This window comes from Leguminivora glycinivorella, chromosome Z (genome assembly GCF_023078275.1).
Source record: "Leguminivora glycinivorella isolate SPB_JAAS2020 chromosome Z, LegGlyc_1.1, whole genome shotgun sequence".
Lineage (NCBI taxonomy): Eukaryota > Metazoa > Arthropoda > Insecta > Lepidoptera > Tortricidae > Leguminivora > Leguminivora glycinivorella.
In genome coordinates, this window is record NC_062998.1 from 33,412,523 (window position 1) to 33,424,878 (window position 12,356).

The 12,356-nt window shown below is 35.9% G+C and overlaps 2 protein-coding genes across 4 annotated transcripts in view; both read left to right on the top strand.

Annotated features, from left to right (window-relative positions):
• The window catches only part of LOC125241443 (neuronal calcium sensor 2), a 122,631-nt gene that overhangs the window by 80,719 nt on the left and 29,556 nt on the right, over positions 1–12,356 (top strand). Inside the window, exon 1 of one of the 2 annotated variants that reach the window (XM_048149936.1) lies at positions 9,400–9,705. The exons of the other annotated variant lie outside the window; for it this stretch is intronic. The gene's annotated coding sequence lies outside the window, so the exon portion shown is untranslated. Of the gene's footprint in view, positions 1–9,399; positions 9,706–12,356 lie in introns of those variants that run through there. 2 annotated transcript variants of the gene reach the window in all.
• The window catches only part of LOC125241441 (neurocalcin homolog), a 92,045-nt gene that overhangs the window by 33,683 nt on the left and 46,006 nt on the right, over positions 1–12,356 (top strand). The gene's annotated exons all lie outside the window — the stretch shown is intronic.

Consider the following 12,356-nt stretch of genomic DNA (forward strand, 5'->3'; position numbering starts at 1 on the left):
TAAAAAATATCAAGTGGTAGGTAAGCATTACTACAACGTTTTTTTTCTATTTTTTTTAAATGAGAATAGATCTGAAATAAAAAAAAACATTTTGAAGTTTCAAGCAAATCACCAAAAAGGATTCTTATGTAGGTCAAAATTAACCTAAAAAACTCGTAGGTATAAAGTAATATTCTTACTTTATAACAACCCGAAATGCTTTGCAACTCCTGGTTTCCGGTCATATAAATATATGCCTTGCCTTAATTTTATTATTAGAACTTTCAAAGGCTAAAACAAGTCTAGTATGTCCTAAGATGTTGGTTTTACTTGTATTCCTTGTCCGAGTTTAATATTTTACAACAAAATAAATGAAATGAAAATTGTAAATTGAATGCGAAGTGCACTACAAATTGAAATCACTAGACAGGAAGAACAGTTATTAAATTACTATGTTACAGTTGAAATATTACGACTGCTTCTATTTTTTATGCGAAACCATGTTGAGCTCAAGCACTCACGAATCAGATCGATTGTTGACTAGTGTCCGTTCTAGCGATATCTATTGGAGATAAATGGATTAAGGATGATCAACTGCTATACCAACGGAGGTGTAAAAGGCGTACCTACATATATTATGTATACATACAAAAGTCATTGTGAGTGGACGGACTTGCATGATAGACGGTCTTCCCAGCATTGATCCTCATTTGACGACCGGTCTGGCTCAGTCGGTAGTGACCCTGCCTGCTAAGCCGCGGTCATGGGTTCGAATCCCGGTAAGGGCATTTATTTGTATGATGAGCACAGATATTTGTTCCTGAGTCATGGATGTTTTCTATGTATATAAGTATGTATATCGTCGCTTAGCACATCGCTTCGCCTCCTTATTCTGTTTATTATATTGCCTTGTCATAATTTTATGGAACTATTCGCGTAAGACGATCGTCGTTGAATCAAGTAGCAGAATTGAAAACATTATTTCAATAATAACTTAACTGAATTGAAAGTTGAAAGAAAGAGCTTAGACACATATAGCAGCATTCTCTCCGTACCTCTATATTTTAAAAACTGCAAGCGAAACGGACGGGACGTTGTTACGTACAGAATTAATGTCGCCCGCTCTACTCAAAACAAGAACTCTACTTGCGACCTAATTCCACATTTCCCTTCTGAACTTACGCATTACCAGAGAAAGAAATGAACTCATGCAATAATTTGATTCGCTGTTTTTTTTTTAATTGCGTAAGTACCTAACTACATATCGTCACTACTTTGAAAAAATCTCGTATCTCACGCTGCTCCTCAAAGTTAAAACGCAGTAAGTCTATATGAATTCCATACATACTTACTACAATTTTCTTTTCCCCTCACTAGCTCGGAAACACGTGTTTTGTCCTTTAATACCAGCGGGTAAAAACGCATTTTATCCACTAGTGGGTAAAGTAATTTGACCTTGAATAAAGTCAAATTAACTGCTTTAAAATTGATAAAAGTAGGTGAATCTAGTAATAAAGATGATTTACCACCTGTGGAACTACTGGAAGCAGTGATAAACGCATTATTTGCGTTGTAGTTTCCTCGCTATAGTGAGGGGAAAAGTTTTGTGTTACACTCGGGTGCAAATGTATTTTACTTCTCATGTGTTAAAAAACTCGCAAGTTCAGGATTCTATTCTCGAACCACTCGCTTCGCTCGTGGTTCAACTATAGAATCCTTTCACTTGCTCGTTTTTCAATTCCACACTCGGCGTTAAAATACAACTTTGCCCCCTTGTATAACAAATAACTATTTCATTGACAGACGAAGATACAAGTTTTTTTTAAAGTAGTGACGATATGTATCAATATTTTCCGCTCGTGAGGCTCTAAGTCTGTACGTACTTTTTGCTTTCTGCTTCTTTCACGTCAAAGCCACTTATTGGCCGCCTCCAGTCGCATGGTATCGTAAAGGAAAGCCTCTTAGCGTATTTCTCCTGTCTATAAAACGCTGCAATAGGTACTTGCATCTAATGGGTTTCCATTCGATTGGTAAACTGCTCTCGTCTAAGTACAAACATGTGGCATACAGAACCCAGTACTTACAATATAGGTATATTTTCAAATAATGTCCTGGGGCCTATTTCTCGAAACTACAAGTCACAATTTACAAAGTGTGAATGTAAATTGTAACTTGTAGCTGCGAGAAATGGGCCCCTGCTATAACAGTAAAACTTACATTCTGTCAAGCTAACTTTCAGTATCTATTACAATCGGGTCAGGATCGATTAAGAAGTATCAAGTTGAAATACTTAGAAGTATTCGGCAGGAGCCATCCGATTGATCCTATTACAACTGTCAACGATCATGTTATTTAGGTAACTGAGTCATCTTTATGGCGTCGTAAATTTCTTGTCATAAATTGTTTGACCTGATTTTATCATAATAAATACAAGTATAAATATAAGTACTTACTCATTTTAGTCCTGTTTTGTTAGTTAAAGTTTATGGTCAAGAGTGTCAAGACGTATATCGTTTTCAGTACAAATGGTGTTTTATTTCCGCACTAGTTCGCAAAGTAATATGTACCTACATTTCTTGTCAGGTTGAACATTTCAGAATCAGAATCAGAATCTCTTTATTTGTGAAAACATAGGTACCTTTTTGGGTGGTAACAGTACATGTTGTTTCTCTATGTTTTACCCGCGAGTGCAGGTATACAAACTTTTTGATTCAAAGGGCCATATGTACTGAAAAACGTCGTACGATACACGTGCGATGAGTGCCCTTGTATCGAAACTATTTCATCACACTCGTAGGTACAGTAAATGTCCAATTGCATAAAAGCGGAGCGGGAGTTATAAAACCGTTCTTCCGTGGGAGTTATGACTTTTCACACACCAACTGGTAAAGGCTCTGGGGACCGATTTTTGAATTTCGAACGCACGAAATCGCCATTCGAAAGTCTTTTTAAAACGACGAAATGCTATTTTAGAAAAAGGACAGCTAGTAATTTTAAATCTAGTCATAATGACCACTCGTTTTCGATTCTGTTAGTAGAATTTAAATCGTTAGTAGTGGAGCTATTATTGAACGAAATTCACGAATACGAATGGTCGACATTCAAAAATCGGCTCCCTGTTTGTTAATCGAAAGCAGATTGCTAATTTGCATTTTATCCACAAGAGTGCAAAGACTGCAAAATAATTTCATACAAATTTTAATTTGATGTCTTAAGTGGTCTGGTAGAATTTATCTATAAACGATGATTTGGATTCATAAATATTGAATAAATTCATGTGATTTAGTCGTTTACTCTCTACGCTCGCGGTTCTATATCGGAATCTTTCGCTTGCTCGGTTATCAATATTGTCACGTGCGGTTAAACAACAACTTGCCTTACTTGCCCCCTTGTCAAAGAAATAACTATTTCTTTATCTATTTTTTAAATTAAAGGAAAAATTGAGAAATTCACACCTCCTCTAGGACTCGATCCTGCGACCTCTGGCCTCTCGCAGTCGTTTCTGCATGATAAAAACAAATTTATTTCTTTATCGTTTTTCCTTTTTCTGTTGCAAGTGTCTCTTGTCGCGATTTAACTTTTGTTTGCAATATTTAACTTCTGCCCCACGTTGCTCAATGTACTATAATAATTTGCCTATAACTTGATAAGTTCCAATTCCAATCTCTCTAAATAACGCATTCACTGCACCAGACGCGCAATTAATCAGATTAATACCTATCAATACCTATTGATATAACAATCAAAACCAATAATACACTTGTCAATTACGTCTCTGCTGTATCAACGGCGCAGGGGTGCATCACTCATCGCAGTCAAAATCAATAGGTAGCATGTAGACCAGGCTATTCGCTTAAAGTAGTTTGCTCGGGTACTTTCCATTGAACTCATCCTTTTGTGCTTCGATTCTTTTGTACTTGAGCTTTCGCAGGAGGTCATGCCATGGCACAAAAGTTCGAGCATTTGGAGCCATCTGAGCAAAAAGAGTAGAAATTAAAATTGGCAATATTATCGTGTCATCCCTTTCAAATCAATATGTGTGAGAAGAGGGGACGACACTAAGATGTTGCCACTTTATACCTAAATACCTAAATGATTTTGCAATACAACTCTTTTCAAGTGTATTTATGGAGAAATTGGATTGTGGTGTTATGCAGTAGTTTTGTTTGTCATGTTTTTTTTCCGGCTCATGCATACCTATCTATGTTGTCGGCAAAATCAAAAGTGCCATCCCATATTCGACATTTCAAAGCTTTATGTCATTCCCCTGCATCTATAGTCAAACGTGCCTTTATTGTGAAATCCTATCTCTATTCTACCTACAGCTTGTTTGAATTTATGGATAAAGCTCGTGATATCTATCACTTTGGTTGTTAATAAATACCGACATCTAATTCTATGTTTTGTTTGGTAATAATTGGAGATAAAGAACATTAAAGAAGGAGAATATTTACTGCCCAGATTATGTACACAGTTTGGAAGGTATATCTATACTAATATTATAAATGGGAAAGTGTGTGTGTGTCTGTTTGTTTGTCCGTCCTTCACGGCAAAACGAAGCGACGAATTGATGTGATTTTTTAAGTGGAGATAATTGAAGGGATGGAAACTGGAAAGTGACATGGGCTACTTTTTGTCTCTTTCTAACGCAAGCGAAGCCGCGGGAAAAAGCTAGTATTATTATACTCAGGTACTCGAAAGTCATAAACTTCTGAAGAAGCGTCGCGGAGCTTAAATCCGAAATTGACATTATTACCTTTATACGATAGATAGTTAGATAAAGACTGGTATGGTATGATGATATGGTGAATCTTTAATAATAAAGTGAATTTTCAAGCAGGACTAATTCTAAATAATTTGTGGATACCACCCTACAAATTAAGTATATAAACATACCATAGCGTTAGTTGGTATATGAATTTTAGCAGTATATATCTCATGGTAGGTACTAATATTTTTTTGTCCACTGTCTTCTGGCAGTCTTTACGAAATTTTCCATACTGTACTGGGGACGCTATTGCTATGTCTTGTATGGGAACCCTGCATTTTATGATTAAGCACTGAGACTTGGCACAGTTGTTCATTGGGTGGCCCTGAGTAGATAAAGATCGGGAGGCATCGAGAGCCCCCCTTAATTTAGGAGGGAGGAGGGGGGGAAGGCTGGCGCCTCCGCGCTTCCTTTGAAACCAAATTTCTCTAAAACTATACAAAATAGGGCATGCAATATATCATTTTCGGATAAATGAAGGACGAGGAATTCATTTATGGAACAAAAAAAATGTATTTTATAACAAAAATACAAAATAAAATGGGAAAATCTAAAAACGAGATTTTTTTTTATACATATTATTGCACATTTTATGAAAACTGTAATGGTCTTTTTTAAATAAAAAATATTATTTAATAGCTACATTTATCTAGTTTTAGAAAATGTATAATTTGTTATAGAAATATATTATAGGATGAGTGATAAAAAATAATTTACATCGCCCGATAGGGTGATTTGAATGCTCATTTCAATAAGTTTTGTCAATGATTTCAGGTATAATCACTATTTTTAGCACACGAAAGCCGTAATCATTGTAGTTTATGGCTATTTTAGTGATTAATGTACTTAAAATAAAAAAATACAAATACAAAAATAAAAAAAATGTGATAACTTTTTTATAATACTATCCTATTTTGTTCTTTATATACAATATATATCTAAAAGCAATAAATATTAATGAAAAGCCACATTTATGTAATTTATAAAAATATATAGTTTGTTATTAAAATATATTACGAAACGCGAGATAAAAAAATAATGAAAGTGACGTGGCAGGGCGATCTTGATGTACGGTACGGGTCAGCTTGTATGATTCGATGAGGTGAGGTAAAGGTACTCAAAGCTCTCAAAAAGTGTAGTTATTTAGAGTACTTCAAATTAAACAACATATTCCTATATAGTCTGAATTTAACTATTTATATCACATGAAATGATCGATTGATATGATAGATCAGATAATTATATACATCTGATCCTAATACATCTTGTGAAATAGTAGTTATCTATTTGATTTGCATAATTTATGGATAATTCTTATTTGACATATTTATTATTCCAGATCTGCGTCCTGTACTTTGGTTAACGAGTGCCGAAAATAGTTATTAACCAAAAAAGACCGCCAAATTAACAGCATTTCACCGACAAAAGCTGCCTTACACCATTTTTGTAAGGGTTGTAGAAATGTAGGTATATCAAGGTGTCCATGTATGGGCTCAACTAAACCCAATTCAAAATTTGCCATTATTTGCTACTTGTGGCTGGACGAAAGTCTGTAACAATTGGGATTTGGGAGCCTACTTGCCCGCAACGTTGAATGTTGCTGCAGAAACATGCCTCGAAATTGTCGGATGCAGGTGTAAAAAACAGTGCCGCGTAAGGTGCAACCATAAAAAAAGACTTTTTAAATTAAATGTTCGGAGCTGATGTGCTTATGCAGTGGATGTTGTGATTTATACATAATTAAATTCAGACTATTCATGTTGTTTTATTTGAATAACTCAAAATAGCTACACTTTTTGAGAGCCTTGAGTACTAGCCCCGATACACATGTTTTCGTCTAGTCAGACCATTTTTGAGGTTCTCCTTTGTACAAAAGCAATGTCTTAGTTCAAAAATCATAATGTTTAATGCTAATACGAATCTAGTTTATTTTTTATGGCACTATTGAGCAATAACTAACTATCATTGATACTGAAAGGAAGAATATGACGATTTTTATTTTATCTTTTATGGATGGGTAAAACCGATTCAAGGGGGCCCAAAGGAAGTAACTAAGTTCTGCTAGTAAACAAAAAAATCTTCAAGCTTATGCATGCAGAACTGCTTTAGGAGGGGAGAACGTGATTAAGACATTTTTTTTTTACAATATAAGTCACATGCAACTTTATTTTACAATCAAAATAAACTATATTATAGGACTTTTACAATTTTCTGTACTGGGTCGTGATATACCTACATGTATAAACGTTATTAGAATAAGTATATTTTTGTATTACTAGACGAACTCCACTGCATAGCGTACCTTTACCTCACCTCATCGAATAATGCAAGCTGACCCGTACATTAAAATTTTCATTTTCATTATTTTTTATCTCGCGTTTCGTAGTATATTTATATAACAAACTATATATTTTTTAAAACTGCATAAATGTGGCTTTTTATTGATATTTATTGCTTTTAGATATATATTGTGTAGAAAGAACAAAATAGGATAATGATAAAAAAAAATATCACATTTTTAATATTTTTTAAAATTTTTGTATTTTTTATTTAATTTAAGTACATTAATCACTAAAATAGCCATAAACTACAATGATTGCGGCTTTCGTGTGTTAAAAATAGTGATTATACCTGAAATCATTGACAAAACATATTGAAATGAGCATTCAAATCACCCTATCGGGCGATGTAAATTATTTTTTATCACTCGTCGTATAATATATTTCTATAACAAGTTATACATTTTCTAAAACTAGATAAATGTAGCTATTAAATAATATTTTTTATTTAAAAATAACTATTACGGTTTTTATAAAAAGTGCAATAATATGTATAAAAAAAATCTCGTTTTTAGATTTTCCCATTTTATTTTGTATTTTTGTTCTAAAATACATTTTTTTTTGTTCCATAAATGAATTCCTCGTCCTTAATTTATCCGAAAATGATATATCGCATGCCCTATTTTGTATAGTTTTAGAGAAATATGGTTTCAAAGTAAGCGCGGAGGCGCCAGCCTTCCCCCCCTCCTCCCTCCTAAATTAAGGGGGGCTCTCGATGCCTCCCGATCTTTATCTACTCAGGGCCACCCAAGGAACAACCTGTGCCAAGTCTCAGTGCTTAATCATAAAATGCAGGGTGTTGTGCAATAGCGTCCCAGCTACTGATTTCACAATAGTATTTTTTTTTTCTGATTGTAATCTGATTAAGAAAGTTCTCAGGTTTACTAACTTTGCTGAATTTTACTTTTTGACACTTTTTGGCTCTCCCATCTCCCATACTAAAACAACTTTCAGTGCTTGCTGATTCCTGACTCGCAAATGTCCAAATGAGTTACAATAAGTTTTTATTTTGGGTAAAATGACATTCTAATGCATGTAAACCAGCTTTTGAAGATATCACTACACGACACTGCCAGCGTATTATGCTTCCAATTTTATCACTTATCTACGTGGATAAAGTCGGATACTTTATACGCTCACGCTTTGGCAAGTATGTCAGTGTGTGACAGAAGTTTTATCCACGTGGATAAGTGATAAGATAAAGATGGAAGCATAATGCGCCGGCAGTGTAGTTATATATCGGCCAGCTTTGGCGCCTACTTCCAATATACGGCCGAGTAGCCCTCTACACGCTTGGCCAAGGGTCTGGTCCAAGGGTTGGCCCAACCGTTGGGCCCGTGTGTACAGCGTCCTTAAGGTAGGTACAGCGGGACAATTACGACTGGGGGTAAATTTTCAAGTACCTACTGATTTTTTCCACGTTGTACATTATTTGCATTATTAAATAGAGTGTCCACTGATCAATGATCATATATGGCACGCGTTTTCAGGGGAATATATATAGTGGAATTGGAAAAGATAGTAGCTCAAGTTAATAATAGTGTAAAACATTAAAATTAAAAAAAAATCGATCAGTTGAAAATTGTCCCCTAGTCCAAATTGCCCCGCTGATTAATTTTATTATTTACTCTATTTAATTAATATATTATTCTTCCGCTAGAAAACGAGCATTGGACTGAAATAGTTTGAGTTGCAGGCGTCCATAGGTTACGGTGACCGCTTTCCATCAGGCGGGCCGTACGCTTGTTTGCCACCGACGTAGTAAAAAAAAAAAGTTTTTTTCTTCAGGCATAAACAATTTATATTTGTTTCGTATGTTTCGTAACTTAATGTATTCTAAACAAAAGTGTATATGTGTGTGTAAGTAGGTATTAATTTATATTTATTTAATCGGTCGGCGAAGTAAGTAAGTAGGTAACAATAGAAGCGGTCGGCGGTGCGTGCCGTTGTATTGTAATATTGCGTGCGTCTCAGAGCAAGGGTAAGACGCGATGAAGTGGCGTCAAGCGGGGATGGTCGGCGCCGCAGCGCGGCCTGAAACCAGCTACACCTGGGCTGCAGACGTGCTTTCGCTTTGTCCTCGGCCCGGTGCTCGACGGCGCTCACACGGCCGCCGCCTCCGCCTCCGCCACCGCCGTTACGGTTCGCGTCGCCGCGCCTACCTCGAACCGCGCATGCTCTCCCCGCTTTTCTTGCGTCCTAATACGTCACTGTTTAAAATTCTATACAGATGTAATTATTGCTCATCGAGCTGGGCATTAGTCACAGTCAATAATCCTCTTTTGATTAGAGCTGTCACTTTATTAACGAAGAGTCCGTGCTCTTTATCCACACGAGCCACCCGGTTAGAGGAGCACTCGAAAGGGAGCGCGGCAGAGCCGGTATCGATCTGAGCGTTTCGTGTGGCCGCTCGTGCACGACGTTTCTCGGGATATTCGCCTAGCGGTCGCCGTCGGCGCCGGCCTTGTAAACAGTGCATTGCACGCCGCGTTTACCTATTCCATCCGCGCGATCATGAACGCCGAAGCTAATTAATATCGCGGTGGACGCATCTGAAGAGTGCCCAACTCACATTTCACTTAACTTTTGATAAATCTCGAAAAGCGGACTTTACAAAAGGTAAGCCATACTCTTTTGTGTAAATATATTATGTTGTTTACTGTTTCTTTTGTTTAAAGAGAGAACAAGGTAACCCAAAATATAAAAAAAAAATATATACGCACATGTACACCTATTTTCATCAGACTCTTTTTTTTTTTATGTTCTTAGATTTTATAGCATTTATAACTATAATAGAGGTGCGGTAAAGTGTATTTGAATATTTCTATTGAGCGTGAGCTAGCCATCTGGTTTATATGTCTAAAGTTAGATTGTTAAATCGTAAACCACGAGGAATCATCGGTATCGGTATTTGTGGAGCTGTTTCCTTAACGCGGTCGTGTATTAATTATAAAGACGGCAAGTCCTAACCGTTACTTCGCTGATTTACTAAAAATAGGTAATAAATCATAAGTTGCGAAATTAATTGAACATATTTTAGGGTACGTAGCCCGGAGAGCTTTCCCACACGTGATAGGTTATTCTTATTCTTACTGCGCATGTCTTGAGTTCTAATTTATTTGTCGTATGAGCAGACTGTACAATGGAATGTACCTGAAATCTGTAACTGTTGATTCACAGCGCCAAGCTACGTCTCAGAGCTGAGTCTCTAAAACGTCACTAATGTTTGAATGAAGTCTTGCACGTTGCACTCATTTAACGCGACATTATTACCTATTATAGGTTGTATCAATCAATTAAGAGCACTAATGAAAGTTATATATCTGCGCAACCCGTATTAAACTATTCGGCAAATAAAGTAAATTTCGATGTATTTAAAGCTTTAACTTTAACTGATTATTACGGTTTTTTAGATGAATAATTAAAGCCTATATAATATATAGGTAGTATCGGTCGGTAACTAATATAATTTTATGTAGATACTTTGGTTGTAGTCAGCCTTTATATTTATATCAGTGAACATAACATTGTTATAAGTACCTATGTATTCCCGAGATACGTAAATGATGTTTAAGTTGCAGATAACGGAACATGTGTAATTTTTAAGTTACTACAAATTAAGGAACTGTTTGGGGTCGCTGAAGACAAAACAGGTTATATATAGGTTTCCATTTAATTATTACTTTGGTGCTTAAATTTGTTTTTAATAATGGCTGGTATAAATAAATAAATAATAAATCAATATTATAGGCCATTTTTACACAGATTGGTATACATATAATAAGTATTATATAATTGGCATAAGATATAACACTCGTTCTATATAAAAACAGACAGACAGACAGAGCGGCACTATAAGGGTTCCTTTTGTACTCTCTGAAACGGAGCCCTAAAAAGTATTAAAAAATGTCCAATTGCTTAAAATCACGAGTTCCTATTGCTAAAAATGATTGAAAATGATGTATTAAATATTATAAACTTCAAAGTTTTCAAAACAAAACGTAAGCCTTTGATGAAAATTTACCTTTTGCACGTTATGTTCGACAGTCAATGAACCTGCAATAATAAGATTACAGAGAGATTGCCAAGTACCTACATTGTAGATAACGAGTACCTATGTCGTTATATTTACTTTGTACATTTGCCCGCCCCGGCTACGCATGGGGATTTAATTATAATAATATAATAAGTTATCCGTAAAAAATAGACATGCCATAGCGGACTTTTTTGTAGACCTATACAAGAGGTATTATTCCACCATACATTATTTTGTTATATCTCAGTCTGTATGAGTAGAGTATCCGATGAAAGCCCTTGAACAGCGCTCTTTTTATTGACTTGATTAACAAATATCGTCATATCTCAATCAATTTAAAATAAATCTTAACAAAATATACCTAAATCTTCTTAACAATCACTATTCACTATAAGTACCGCATGAAAATCCGTTCAGTGGCTTTTATCGCGAACGCACACACACACACACACACACACACACACACACACACACACACACACACACACACACACACACACACACACACACACACACACACACACACACACACACACACACACACACACACACACACACACACACACACACACACACACACACACACACACACACACACACACACACACACACACACACACACACACACACATAATCACACACACACACACACACACACACACACACACACACACACACACACACACACACACACACACACACACACACACACACACACACACACACACACACACACACATAATCACACACACACACACACACACACACACACACACACACACACACACACACACACACACACACACACACACATACACACATACACACACACACACACACACACACACACACACACACACACACACACACACTACACACACGCACACACACACACACACACACACACACACACACGTATAAGCATATAATATATAGTGATATCACATGATGTTTAGTCCATGATATTGATTGTGCTATATTATTCATAATAAATGTTCTTTCAACGACATACTACTTATAGATAGCAGGGTTGTTACGCCAAACACCATTATGACGTTTTAAATTTAAAAAAAGTAAATTCACAACGCCTGAGAAGATAATGAACTCAACCCTACATATTTGCTTAAGCCGGACATTGTTCTAAACTTCTTTATACAACATAAATGATTTTCGCATAAGTACTTTCATTTTAACAGGTAGTGTACCTGTATACTTACCTAAAGATCTACCAGCA